The following is a 13,849-nucleotide window of genomic DNA, read 5'->3' on the forward strand; positions in this document are numbered from 1 at the left end:
TAGGGAAAATTAAGTTAATAAGATTCTTCTCGCCATGATAACTATTAGTGAGGTATTTTTAACTTTTCTTATTAGCACAATCTTCGCTTGTTATTATTAGAGTGTGTCTTCTAAATTCATCAAATAGTTACCAAAACAAAAGAGACAAGAACTCAAGATGTTGGCTTTCTGCCAGGGCCAAAAGCTTCTCACTCTTTGAGAGGAAAACCCGCACAAAATTCTTCTTGTAGAGATTCCAATTGACAAACACCAAGACCATGACCCTTGACCTATTAGGCCACTCCAAGACCAAGGCACCAATCCTCTTCTTTGACACTGCTGAGATCATCATCATCATTGTTGCTTCACCAAGGTCATCATTACTGCACCTTCACTGAAATATTCATCATAACAACGAAATCATTAATGTTGCACCATTGCTACACCATCATTGAGATCTTCACCTTGTAACTATGTCTCCATCAAGATCATAGCTATATATATATCGAGATCATAATTGAATCTATGTTGAAATCATCACTGTATCAAGAAGTATGTTGAGACAAAGTGCGTCACTGTGATATATCCTCATCACAAATACACTGAGACCATGAATGTGTTTTCTCCCTACACCGAGGTCTTCATCATCATAGATATGTCGAGATTGTTTAGTATGCTGAGACATTGGTTGTGTTCTCTCCCTGTACTGAGATATTCATCATCATAGATATGTCGATACTGCAAGGAGATAGGTCCAAGCAACATAACATGAAATCTAAGATATTGTTACAGTAATTATGTTGGAAATAATACTGAGAGGGGGGGTGAATCAGTATTATCTAGCAATTTACCAAATCTTCCTTATTTGATCTTTTGAAATATTCTTGCATATCAGTACCATAAAACAATGAGCATGAATAAAGAAAATAGACAGTCACACCAAAGAACACAAGATGTAAGGTGGAAACCCAATGCGGGAGAAAAACCACCTGCTGCAATATGTCTCTATCTTCTTTCAAGAAATTCTTTTTACAATGATTTTGTACTGGTGCAGTCCTTTACCAGCACGCAGGCTGCAACCTGCAAAGAGCTACAACTCTTTCTCGTTTTCCAGTTTCTCCTGGAAGGGAGCTACAACCCCCTACTTCTTTTCATGAAGAATCAAATGATCAACAAGTATACAACAGATACAGTCTACTACAGATATCAGATCAGTAATTACATAAACAACCCAGAACACCTTATGAACAGAAATATACAGTCAACAGATCATCTTAAGACAGGGACGCATATTTTCTTTCTGTGGCCTGCGACTGGACGCAGTATACCTTATGATGTTCTGCGTGCAGACGCACTGTTCCTTTTTGCTTTTCTGCGACCGACGCTCCCAGAAACACTATCGCGCCGCGTCTTTCGCTTCAGAGACGCACCTGAGTCTTTACTGTACTGCGTCCCGGCGCACTTTCCCTTCACTGAATCTGCGTCCCTTCAGATATAGAAGATAAGAGGACTTCAGAACCAACCCAAACACTCAGATCCACAGATCTGATCATGCGCCATATAGATCGTAGTCCATTAGAAGATTTGCCCTTATAGATTTGGACTAGATCTCACCAAGAGATGTTCAACCAAGATGATGCTTAATCCAAATGAACTCCTTTGCTTTATATAGGCAAGCTTCTCCCCAAAGCGTGGAACAATACTACGAGCCGACACCATAGAAACACAAAACCGTCGGCTAGATACCACACAAGAAACCCCCACGTGCTTTTCTCTGCCTTGAAATGTGTGCACTGGGCGGACGCACCTCCTGAACGGCTGGACTGCGTCCCTGGACGCGGGTTCTGTATGGTATACCTGCGGGGACGCACTTGATGAACATATTTCCTGCGTCCTTCTTGATTTACCACCTGAATGAGTTTGCCATCAAGGACAACACCTGAATCATAATGCCAACAAACTCCCCCTTTGGACTTGATGGCAACCACATAATCTTCAGCTTACATAATCTTCAGCTTCATCATTCTCCCCCTTTGACATCAAGGGCAAAGGGTATGCTCCCCCTATGCTCATGCTTCTCCAGATCTGTAACCAGAAATCCATCATGAAGGAGACAGAGACATATTGCAGCTATTTCCAAGATCTCCTTCTCCATAATGCCAACAATGCATTATGTGCTCCCCCTGAGCCTATACCATCAATAGGAAGATGATCAACAGTGAGATGATGCATCAACAACCCCCAGCTTTTGCCTGAGGTATTCAAAAGTGTCCCTGGGCAATGGTTTGGTGAAAATATCAGCAACTTGTTCCTTAGAAGGAACATACTCCAACTTGACCTTCTGTTCAAGTACTTGTTCCCGGAGAAAATGGTACTTGATTGGTATGTGCTTGGTTTTTGAATGCATAACCGGATTCTTTGAGATGCTGATTGCACTTGTGTTGTCACATAAGATAGGAATAGGAGGTGTACAAGTGATTTGATAATCCTGCAAAGTCTGCATCATCCAAAGAAGTTGGGTGCAACAAGATGCAGCAGCAACATATTCCGCTTCAGCTGTAGACAAGGCAATTGAACTCTGTTTCTTGCTGAACCAAGATACCAGTCTAGGACCCATAAAGAATGCACCACCACTTGTGCTTTTTCTGTCATCCACGCTTCCGGCCCAATCTGCATCTGTATAAGCATGAAGAGTGAGATCTGTATCTCTAGGATACCATAGGCCATAATTTTGAGTCCCTTGAAGATATTTGAAGATTCTCTTCACTGCTTGAAGATGAGTCTCCTTTGGATTTGCCTGAAACCTTCCAACTATTCCAACTGCATGCATGATGTCTGGTCGGGTACCTGTCAAATATAGTAGACTTCCAATCATAGATCTGTAGGTTGGTTGATGTACTGCTGCAGATTCGTCATTTGCACTGAGACTACATCCTGTGACCATGGGTGTACATACTGGTTTTGCATCTTCCATGCCATATTTCTTCAAAATCTGCTTGAGATACTTGGTTTGAGATAAAAGGATTCCTCCTTTCTTTTGTTGGATTTGCAAACCAAGGAAGTATGTCAGTTCTCCTAGCAAGGACATCTCAAATTCTTTCTGCATGACCGAGGCAAAGCTTTGACTCATAGCTTCTTCATTACTGCCAAAAATAATGTCATCTACATACACAACAAGTATTAGTAATTTGTCATTTTCAACTTTTATATAAAGATTGCTATCTGCTGAACCTTTTGAAAAACCTTGTTGATGAAGATATTTGTCCAACCGGTAGTACCAAGCCCTTGGAGCTTGTTTGAGACCATAGAGAGCCTTTTTTAATCGGCATACAAGATTTGGATCGTTTCCAAGAATGAAACCATCTGGCTGTTCAATGTACACTTCTTCATCCAAGTCTCCATTCAGAAAGGCTGATTTCACATCCATTTGAAATACTTTGAAGTTCTGACAACTTGAGAGAGCAAGAAACATTCGGATGGCCTCAAGTCTTGCAACAGGAGCAAAAGTTTCTTCAAAGTCTATTCCTTCTTGCTGTGCATACCCTTTACAAACAAGTCTGGCTTTGTTTCTAATTACTTCTCCATTTTCATTAAATTTATTTTTGAAAACCCATTTTGTTCCGATAACATTCTTATCCTTTGGTCTAGGAACCAGCTCCCAAGTGTTGTTCTTTTCGATTTGCTCAAGTTCTTCATCCATTGCTTTCACCCAACATTCATCTTTGCATGCCTCTTTCACATTTTGTGGTTCAGTAGAGGAGAGTAATGCCAAATAACTTGAAGCTTCTGCAACTGTTCTTCTAGTTTGTATACCTGCTTCTTTTTGTCCCATGATCTGAGATTCTGGATGGTTCTTTTGAACATATCTGGATGGAGTCTTTTCTTCTATTCTTGTTCTTTCTTCTGCTTCTTCGTGAGATCCTTCTTGAGATTGTTCTTGCGGTTATTCTTCTTCATCATTCTGTCTTTGAGGGTAGCTTTCATCTTCTTCAATGTCTTCACGATGTATTTGCCTAGGAATGTATCCCTTCTCATCAACCACTACATCAATGCTGTCAACAATTCTGCCAAGTCTTTTATTGTAGCATTTGTATGCTTTGCTATGTGGAGAGTAGCCAAGAAGAATTCCTTCATCTGCTCTAGGATCAAGTTTGCCAAGCTGCTCCTCAGTATTCTTGATATAGCATTTGCTCCCAAAGATTTTGAAGTGCTTTACCGAAGGAGTTTTACCACTCCAGAGCTCATGAGGAGTTTGAGTGCTGTTCACTCGGACATTTGTCTTATTGAGAATAATAACTGCCGCATGTGCAGCTTCACCCCAGAAGGTTGCAGGAGTTCCTGATTCATCAAGCATAGCACGAGCCATTTGCTGGATTGTTCTGTTCATTCTTTCCACTACTCCATTTTGCTGAGGAGTTCTAGCTGTAGAAAATTCTCTCCTTATCCCATGTTCATCACAGAAATCGAAAAATTCATTTGAAGTAAATTCTCCACCTCTGTCGGATCTGAGGCACTTAATCTTGTGACCTGATTCATTTTCAACCAAAGCTTTGAAGGATTTGAATTTTTCGAAAGCTTCATCTTTGTGCTTCATAAGTCCTAACCAAACAAACCTGGAGAAATCGTCAATAAATAATATCAAGTATTCCTCTCCTCTAGGTGTTCTTTTTCTGAATGGTCCACATACATCTGTATGTACTAGCTCAAGAGGCATGCTGGCTGATCCTTCTTTCTCTGGAAAGTTAGTTCTGGTCTGTTTTCCAAACTGACATGATCTGCATATGGTGTTGTCAGGAATTTTGATATCTGGAAGATCGCGAACTGCCTGATATTTGCAAGCTTTCCTTATTTGTGAGAAGCTTAGATGTCCCAACCTTCGATGCCATAACCAGTGCTCTTCATCCTTGCTTAGATAGCATTGTTGTTGTCCTTCATCAAATATGTATAGATTATTTGGAGTTCTTTTTCCTTTGAGAACTGTTTTACCTGTATCAAGATCACGAACAAGACATCCATTTGATCTGAATATAACCTCGGTTCTTTGATCACACATCTGGCTTACACTTAGAAGATTATGCTTTAGTCCATCAACAAACAAAACATTTCCAGCCTTAACATCTTCTTTTAAAGGAGCAATACCTTTTCCTTTTATAGTTGCAGGAGTATCATTTCCAAAAGAGACTTTCTTTCCCTTTTCTAAATTAGAATAAGATTCAAGTTTTTCTTTATCACCTGTCATATGCTTTGAACATCCACTGTCAATGTACCATAGATTTTCTTGTCCTTCTGCATAGAATGCTATCCCACATCTTTCTGTTTGGGGTTCCTTTATTTTCCATGTTTTGGTGCCTGAGGTTTGTTCCCTTTTTTGTTCTTGTACCTTTCTTTCCGGAAACCTGCTTCTGCATTCAAAATCTTCATGTCCAAAATTATTGCAAATAGAGCATTCAACTTCATTTTCAAGAGCTGAAAAATTGTTATAGGTCCTTTTTGTAATCCCTGTCATACTTCTTTGTTTTTAAGTTTCCCTAGTCATGATTGTTTTATACGCAACACATTGAGCTGCTTTGTGACCAAAGTTATGGCAGGAAAAGCATTGTCCATTGAAGAAGTTTCTGCGATTATTGAATCTACCAGCCAACTGATTGTAATTTCTATTTTCATCTATTCTTGAACCAAATTGAGAAGATTTTACCTGTGGCTGGTTGTGGCTTTTGTTCACCCTTAAGCTGGATTGCCCCTGATAGTTTCTGTTTGACGTTTGTCCCTGCTTTACCTGATGATCTTCCTTGTGCTCTTGCTCATTTCTTCTTGCTGCATCAAGATAACTTTTTGAAGTGGATGCTTGAGAAGTTTCTCCATTATAGCCCAGACCTGTCTTATTTAGTGGAGACCGCTGCACACTGATAATCTCATTCAACGTTTCAGATCCTTTGACAAACTTGAGATTAATAGTTTTTGTTTTCTCAATTTCTTTTCTAAGACCAACAATTTCACCTTCTAATTTTTCAAGATGTTTTTCCTTTTCATCAATCTGAAATTGTAGAGTATCAATAATCATGTTCTTTTCTTCTATACATCTCTTGAGTCTAGTAATTTCATCATAAAGGTTATCCACATCTACAGCATCCTCATAATCATCATCTTCAAATGCCATTAACAATCTATATTTGTTACCTTGTTCATCTTCATCACTGTTTGATAAGCCATCACTATCTTCATGGGTGTAGTAGCTTTTCTTATTTGCACTCTGTTTCTTGTTCCATCTAACTGGTTCCTTTCCTTTATCCTTATAAGAGCATTTTGCAGCATAATGACCTACTCTTCCACAAGCAAAACATTTGAAAGGTAGCTTACCTCTGAACCTTCCAGAACCCCTTTGAAGATTTCTGACAAAATTTGATTCTTCTTCCTCTTCTTCTGGAACATGACTTGCTTCATAGTGATCTTCTTTGCCTGATGCTTTAAAAGCAGCTTCCCTTCTGTCTGATGGACCTCCCTTTCTCATTTCATAAGCAGTTAGAATTCCATGCAGCTGAGACATAGTGAGAACACGGAGATTTTCCTTTTCTTCTACTGCAGATACTTTAGATTCAAACTTGGGGGATAAAGATCTTAGAATCTTTTGAACTACTATAGTCTCTTTTATTTCTTCACCCAAATTTTTCATACAATTAACAATCTCATCTACCCGAAGAAAATAATTAGCCACACTTTCATCATTATACATCTTGAGAGTCTCATATTGAATCCTGAGAGTTTGAAGTTTAGCTTCTTTTACCTGTTCATCTCCTTCATAGCTAGTGATCATTTTGTCCCATATCTCTTTTGCTGATTTGAAGTGCATGACCTTCATGAACTCTGTTTGAGATATACTTCCTAATAGAGTACTGACTGCTTTTGCATTTGTTTCATACTGCTTTTTCTCAGCTGGATCTGTAGGAGTAGCTGAAGGAAAGGCATAGCCTGATTCTACAATGTTCCAAACTTCTGTACCAAGAGATTGAAGATATGCAGTAACTCTTACCTTCCAATAATTGAAGTTTGTCCCATCGAAGACGGGTGGCCTGATTGATGCTTCTCTCTCGTAGTTGCTCATGATGAACGATCTACCTTCAAGCGATCAAGCTTTTCTGAAGGACTTGCTCCGATACCAATTGTTGGAAATAATACTGAGAGGGGGGGTGAATCAGTATTATCTAGCAATTTACCAAATCTTCCTTATTTGATCTTTTGAAATATTCTTGCATATCAGTACCATAAAACAATGAGCATGAATAAAGAAAATAGACAGTCACACCAAAGAACACAAGATGTAAGGTGGAAACCCAATGCGGGAGAAAAACCACCTGCTGCAATATGTCTCTATCTTCTTTCAAGAAATTCTTTTTACAATGATTTTGTACTGGTGCAGTCCTTTACCAGCACACAGGCTGCAACCTGCAAAGAGCTACAACTCTTTCTCGTTTTCCAGTTTCTCCTGGAAGGGAGCTACAACCCCCTACTTCTTTTCATGAAGAATCAAATGATCAACAAGTATACAACAGATACAGTCTACTACAGATATCAGATCAGTAATTACATAAACAACCCAGAACACCTTATGAACAGAAATATACAGTCAACAGATCATCTTAAGACAGGGACGCATATTTTCTTTCTGTGGCCTGCGACTGGACGCAGTATACCTTATGCTGTTCTGCGTGCAGACGCACTGTTCCTTTTTGCTTTTCTGCGACCGACGCTCCCAGAAACACTATCGCGCCGCGTCTTTCGCTTCAGAGACGCACCTGAGTCTTTACTGTACTGCGTCCCGGCGCACTTTCCCTTCACTGAATCTGCGTCCCTTCAGATATAGAAGATAAGAGGACTTCAGAACCAACCCAAACACTCAGATCCACAGATCTGATCATGCGCCATATAGATCGTAGTCCATTAGAAGATTTTCCCTTATAGATTTGGACTAGATCACACCAAGAGATGTTCAACCAAGATGATGCTTAATCCAAATGAACTCCTTTGCTTTATATAGGCAAGCTTCTCCCCAAAGCGTGGAACAATACTACGAGCCGACACCATAGAAACACAAAACCGTCGGCTAGATACCACACAAGAAACCCCCACGTGCTTTTCTCTGCCTTGAAATGTGTGCACTGGGCGGACGCACCTCCTAAACGGCTGGACTGCGTCCCTGGACGCGGGTTCTGTATGGTATACCTGCGGGGACGCACTTGCTGAACATATTTCCTGCGTCCTTCTTGATTTACCACCTGAATGAGTTTGCCATCAAGGACAACACCTGAATCATAATGCCAACAAATTACCTACTGTAATTACCACCGAAGTTGCAAAGGTATCCGAGATCCTATACTCCACTGTACTCATCCGAAAATTACAGAGGAATCTGAGTTCTGCACCTGCCTGTAATACAGAGCTTACATGCCTATTTACAATGGTTAGTCATGCATATAATCCGAAATGAGAGAGTGAACTGTTGTGTCTCCTTATATGAGCCGACATGACTTCTTTTTATATTGTTTTGGAGGTCGACTTCTTCAAGAGGGATTGTGCTTGTCTTTGGAGGGCTTCTACATATTTCTATAGACTTGAATATGTTAAACATAGACTCAATAAGAGTTTCTTCATATGACATTGACTCTTTGACTCAATAATAAATCCTAAGGCTCTCAATGGGAGCCACTAAGTAAACCTATTTCTCATGAACCCCATGCAGCAAGGCATACAAAAATAATTTTATTCCTTTTATTTCATCATTTACAAAGATCATGTCATTATGAAGACCGGACCTAGTTACCCTTTCTTCAACACCCCATTCCCATCAATGGATGCTAGGGCCAACTAGTACTCATCCTAGTTACTAGAATGTGATTGTGAGCCTTTATTATTTGTATGCACCACCTAGTGCTTTGGATGTAATGGTGCCAACACCTCAAAATGTCATGTCTCAACCCCCTTTGCTAAAGAAACCACTGCCTTCGAATGCGCAAGTGCACACTCAACAAAATGTTTCTCATCCCCCTAAACAAAAGAAAAGGAATAAAGGGAAGGGTAACTAGAACCAACAATCTCAAGGAAACCTAGGCAACCAAGGTCATCAACTTGATTTTAATAAGGGTGTTAATTCTAATACTACAACCCAACAATAAGGTGCCTAGCCCAAGAAAAGCAAGGCCCTTCGCACGAATGATCCTTGTAACACATATTTCATTAAAACTGGAATTATACCGTGGATCTATAGTTTTTCCAAAATTAGGAATTAGAAAATCACTTATTTCACTACTTTGAATGGAAATATTCACTATTTTTGTGATAAAATTATCATAATAAACTATGTAACACAAATTTAGATAAATTTGTAGAAGAAAATATTTCAAGTATTCATGTCTTTATAAACAATAATAAGTTATTATTAATTATTATTATTCATGTTCTTTTTTTTTTTTACCCACAGGGGATTTCAACCTTGAATTTCATCATTTACATAATACTTCATAACACAATTATTTCCAATTGAGCTACCCTCTGTGGGTTTCTTAGTCCTTTTTTAACCAATTAGTGATATTTGTAATTTCTAATAAGTATTATGGTTAATAATAATAATTCTTAGCTATTAATAATAATTTACTAATTATTATTAAGAAAATTATAAATTAATAAACTATTATTAAATAACTAAACAACTAATTAATTAATTTAATTTAATTATTTAATAATTAAAATAACCAAGGGGGTTGATTTTTCACCCTGTTGATCAACTAGAAATCCAATATTTTGGGGGTTTTGGACAAAACAACTAATACAAGGCTTATCCCTAAAAACTAGATAATATTCAATATTTGTTCATTCTTTGGGACTCCACTATTATTATCCATCATTTTATCCATAATATGGGCTTTACTATGTGGGCCCTACCCGAGGTTGGGGTCAGGGCTTCAGACGAGATCAGGGGTCAGTCTGAGAAAAAAAAAAAAAAAAAACAACAACAACAACAACAAAACAACAAAAACAAAAAACAAAAAACAAAAAAAAAATACACCAATGACTAAAAGTGGGGCCTAATCAGTTGGTCACCTTCATGGTCTACTCAACTAGAAAATTGGTAGGATAGCTCCGACCCCTAACTAGTAGTTAATCAAGCCGGAGAAACTTTGTAGTCGTTGGGCCCCACCCAAGATCGGGCTCAAGACTTCGAACGAGGTCGGGGGTCATTCTAAATCATATTCGTAGAAAAAAATAAAAAAAGGGGGGCCTATCGCTATACCCCAGACTAGGGCCTAATCAGCTGGTTGGCTTCTTGGTCTTCTTGGCTTGAAAATTTGTAAGATGGCCCCGACCCCCAACTAGCAGTTAGTATGGCCAAAGAAACTTGGTAGTCATTGGGCATAGGGCCTTGTCTTATAGACGCCCATAGAGCTTGAAGGAAGTGCCTCCTCCACTGTAACATTTGGGATTACATAGTGATTTTAGCCAACACATAAGATTAATTCTACATAGGCCAAATTGGTCTACACATAGAGAGGATCAAATGAGGAGATCCTTCCTCATAAGCAAGGTCGAAGGCCATTGTGCCACCATACTAGCATGTAGTGGAAGAATAAAATAATGGTCCACCTTTGTAGATTTGGGTAATCTTGGGAAAATTAAGCGGGCCCCTAGTGGGCCTGCGTCAAGTGGTATCAAAGCTATCTCTTCTAGTTCCCACAAGAGCTACTTAACTCAGACTGTACACTATTATTTTAAAGTTCCCATAGGTTGGGGAAATATCCTAGCAGAAACATCACATGTGACATATGTCCCAACAACATAAAACTAACTCACAACTCAACTATATACTTGTCATTATTTACAAAGGCCCAGATGGCCAAAACACCAACTCATCCAAATATTCTAACAACCCAATGATCCAAATTCTTTCTAGATTCAAGACATATGGATCTACATCGAAACCCTCCAAATCCCTTATTTATGCACGTTAAGAGTGAGGGAAAACAAAATTTTCTTCGGAATTTACATGACCCCTTTTGAGTTCTAAGAAACAATGGTATGCCTAGGGTTGATGCTCCTAGATTAGTGGATGTTAATAATCATCATCATCATCATTGTTGCCATCATCATTATATATTATTATAGGAAATTTACACCACTTTACAGTTTACAAGATAAAAATAAATTATCAATTGAAATAATAATATAATTCATTTGTATTATTTATATTTTTGTGTTAATGGATAAGTTGATTGAGGTTTGCTTCGTGAATAATAGATTAATGTGCGAGAATTATCTTACTTATAAAAATATTTAATGACAATTTAACATTAGTAATGTCCAATATCTTATTAATTATTTTAACAATCATAATCAAACATGAAGAAGAATAACAATAGAGTAGTATAGATTGATTTTTTTTCAAATACAAGAGGAAAGAGGGTAAATTGACTAAACTAGTTATTGCACATTTTCAATATTTATTTTTGAATTGTTTAAATATATTATATTAAAAAGAAAATAGAATTGATATTCCTCTAAAACTTAGATTGATTACATCATTTCTATTATAACTAATATTTATTTTTCTATATTAAAACAAAATTCATCGGGATTTAACTCATGAGTGATAGATTGTGTAAGAATTTTCTCACTTATAAAGTTATTTAATGACATAGAACTATTTTGTTTATTACCATTATTAACTATTTTAATGTTGATATTAAGTAACCACTTTGTCTATGCCTAGTATAAGTTATTATACTACTGAAATTTTGGCACACCTTCAAAGTCTATAAGACAAAATATGTTATAAGTCTACTTGTGTCATTGATGATCAATATTAATTTTTTATGAATTAGAATGCAACAAATTAGTACTATTTGATCTATATCAAATATAATAAGAAATATTAAGAAAATATCAATTCAAATTTTATTTCAATTGTCAAACATTTATCCATCAAGTGTTTAAATGGTTCATATTTAAATTAGCTACTCCAATATTACTTTAATATACAAAGTCTAAAATATATTGTTTTTAAGTGCATTATTGAATTTGACTATGTGAATTTGATACCGAGATAAGTTATGTTGGTTAAAAAAATATTTGAACTTAAAAATTGAATGAAAGTGTCATGTATTTCACATAAAGTATCTTTGATCTTTGCTAGCATGTCAAGAGAACATTCAACTATATTTTGGATAGGGTCTATAATTCTATTTACACAGTTGGACTTGCTTGGAATTTTTACATTTATTCCTTGGATGTTGAGACAAATGTGATTTGCTTCTACAACAAGAGGAAGATGTCTCCTTACGAAATCTTGACCCAACAAAATATCACTACATGTATCAGAACTGTACAAATATACAGAAGTAAGAATTCCATTAAGAATAATCGGGAAATCAGGAGCCATAGCTCTCATAGCTATTAATGTCTTATTTATAGCTCTGAACTGCAAGTTTATGGGTTGCCAATAATATTCAGGAATGGCACTATGTTTTGCACAGGAATTCATAGCTCCTGTGTCTAGTTGTGCATCCAGAGAATATTGTTTATAACTACTTACCTTCAAATTTATTCTAATAACAACCCTATCTTCAAATCCCTTCATCTGGAGAATAGATGTACCTGGTTCTGGCTCGTGATCTTCTGGTACGCATTGTAATGCTTGCTTCTCCTAGTCATGATCGTCTTCTTCTTTGAGCACATCTTCAAATTCTGTTATCATCATTGAACCTTTTAGTTTTGCAAGTTGTTTCTGTTTCTCGACCAATTCCTTTTGGTCAACTCTCACACTGGTTAGAATTTCTTTAACCAAACCTATTTTTTCTTCAATGGTGGTTTCTAAATGCAATATTTCTCTTTGCAATTTACTAACCTAGTCTGCTTCCTCTTCTTCGTCTGAAAGATTCTCAATGATGGGAGTAGCTTTCTTAAACCCATAGGATTTTCTCTGATGAAGAAAGTGTACTTCCCTGCTTATATTAGATCTGTTGGGAAACTGCTTTTGTGGTTAAATGTTAGATGAGGGTGTAATGGAAATTTGTGCAAATGTGATAGGTGTGTCACTTGGATAGTAGGTGCCAAGATTCACCACGCTTGGCTGCGTGATTTTGGCAAGTTGACGTTGGAGGGTTGAGAGGAATTCTATGAGACAGTGTCAGATGGAAAAATCCCCTGGTGTGAGGGAAGAAATATGATATTGTGTAGATGCAATTTCAGAGTAGAGGTCTGCAGGATTTTCCAAATGAAACATCTTGACATCTGAAATGAAGTCAAGATCTGTGATGGATTCAGAGCAAGAAGAGTCTTCAGGATGTGGAGATGGAGGGTTTGACTCATCTGAATCTGTGACTGAAAAATATTCTTCATTTTGTGGGGGATGATCTACTGGTTACCATTCGGTGGGATCATAAATATTAGAAAAAATGTCAAACAATTTATTTTGGAAAGGAGTTTTACCCTTCAAAGGACATTTTCTTGCCCAATGCCCCGGCTCCTTGCAAATGCAACAAGTTCTTAATTGTGCTCTTTGGGTGCCTTCTTGCCTTCTCTTGAAGTATCCTTTTCTTTGTCTATGAAACCTTTGTCTCCTAGGGTAAAATCTTCTGGGTTGGATTTTCTTCGTGCATTTTCAACATTGGCAATCGCTTCCACATTTTCCTTTGCTAGCATTCTTCTTTTTTCTTTCATAGACAAAATGATAAGTTTCAGCATAGATATTACAAACACTTGCATTGAAACCAAGTTGTTTCTTCATTGATTTGGCTATCTTCTTTCAAAGGCATTCTTTCTGCAGAGTAAATTCAATTTGTTCATGGAGTCCTACAAGAGAAATATTTTCAACATCTATAAGTTC

The sequence above is a fragment of the Pinus tabuliformis genome, chromosome 3_2, assembly GCF_031772625.1.
Source record: "Pinus tabuliformis cultivar Carrire ecotype Pingquan chromosome 3_2, CPIR1, whole genome shotgun sequence".
NCBI lineage: Eukaryota > Viridiplantae > Streptophyta > Pinopsida > Pinales > Pinaceae > Pinus > Pinus tabuliformis.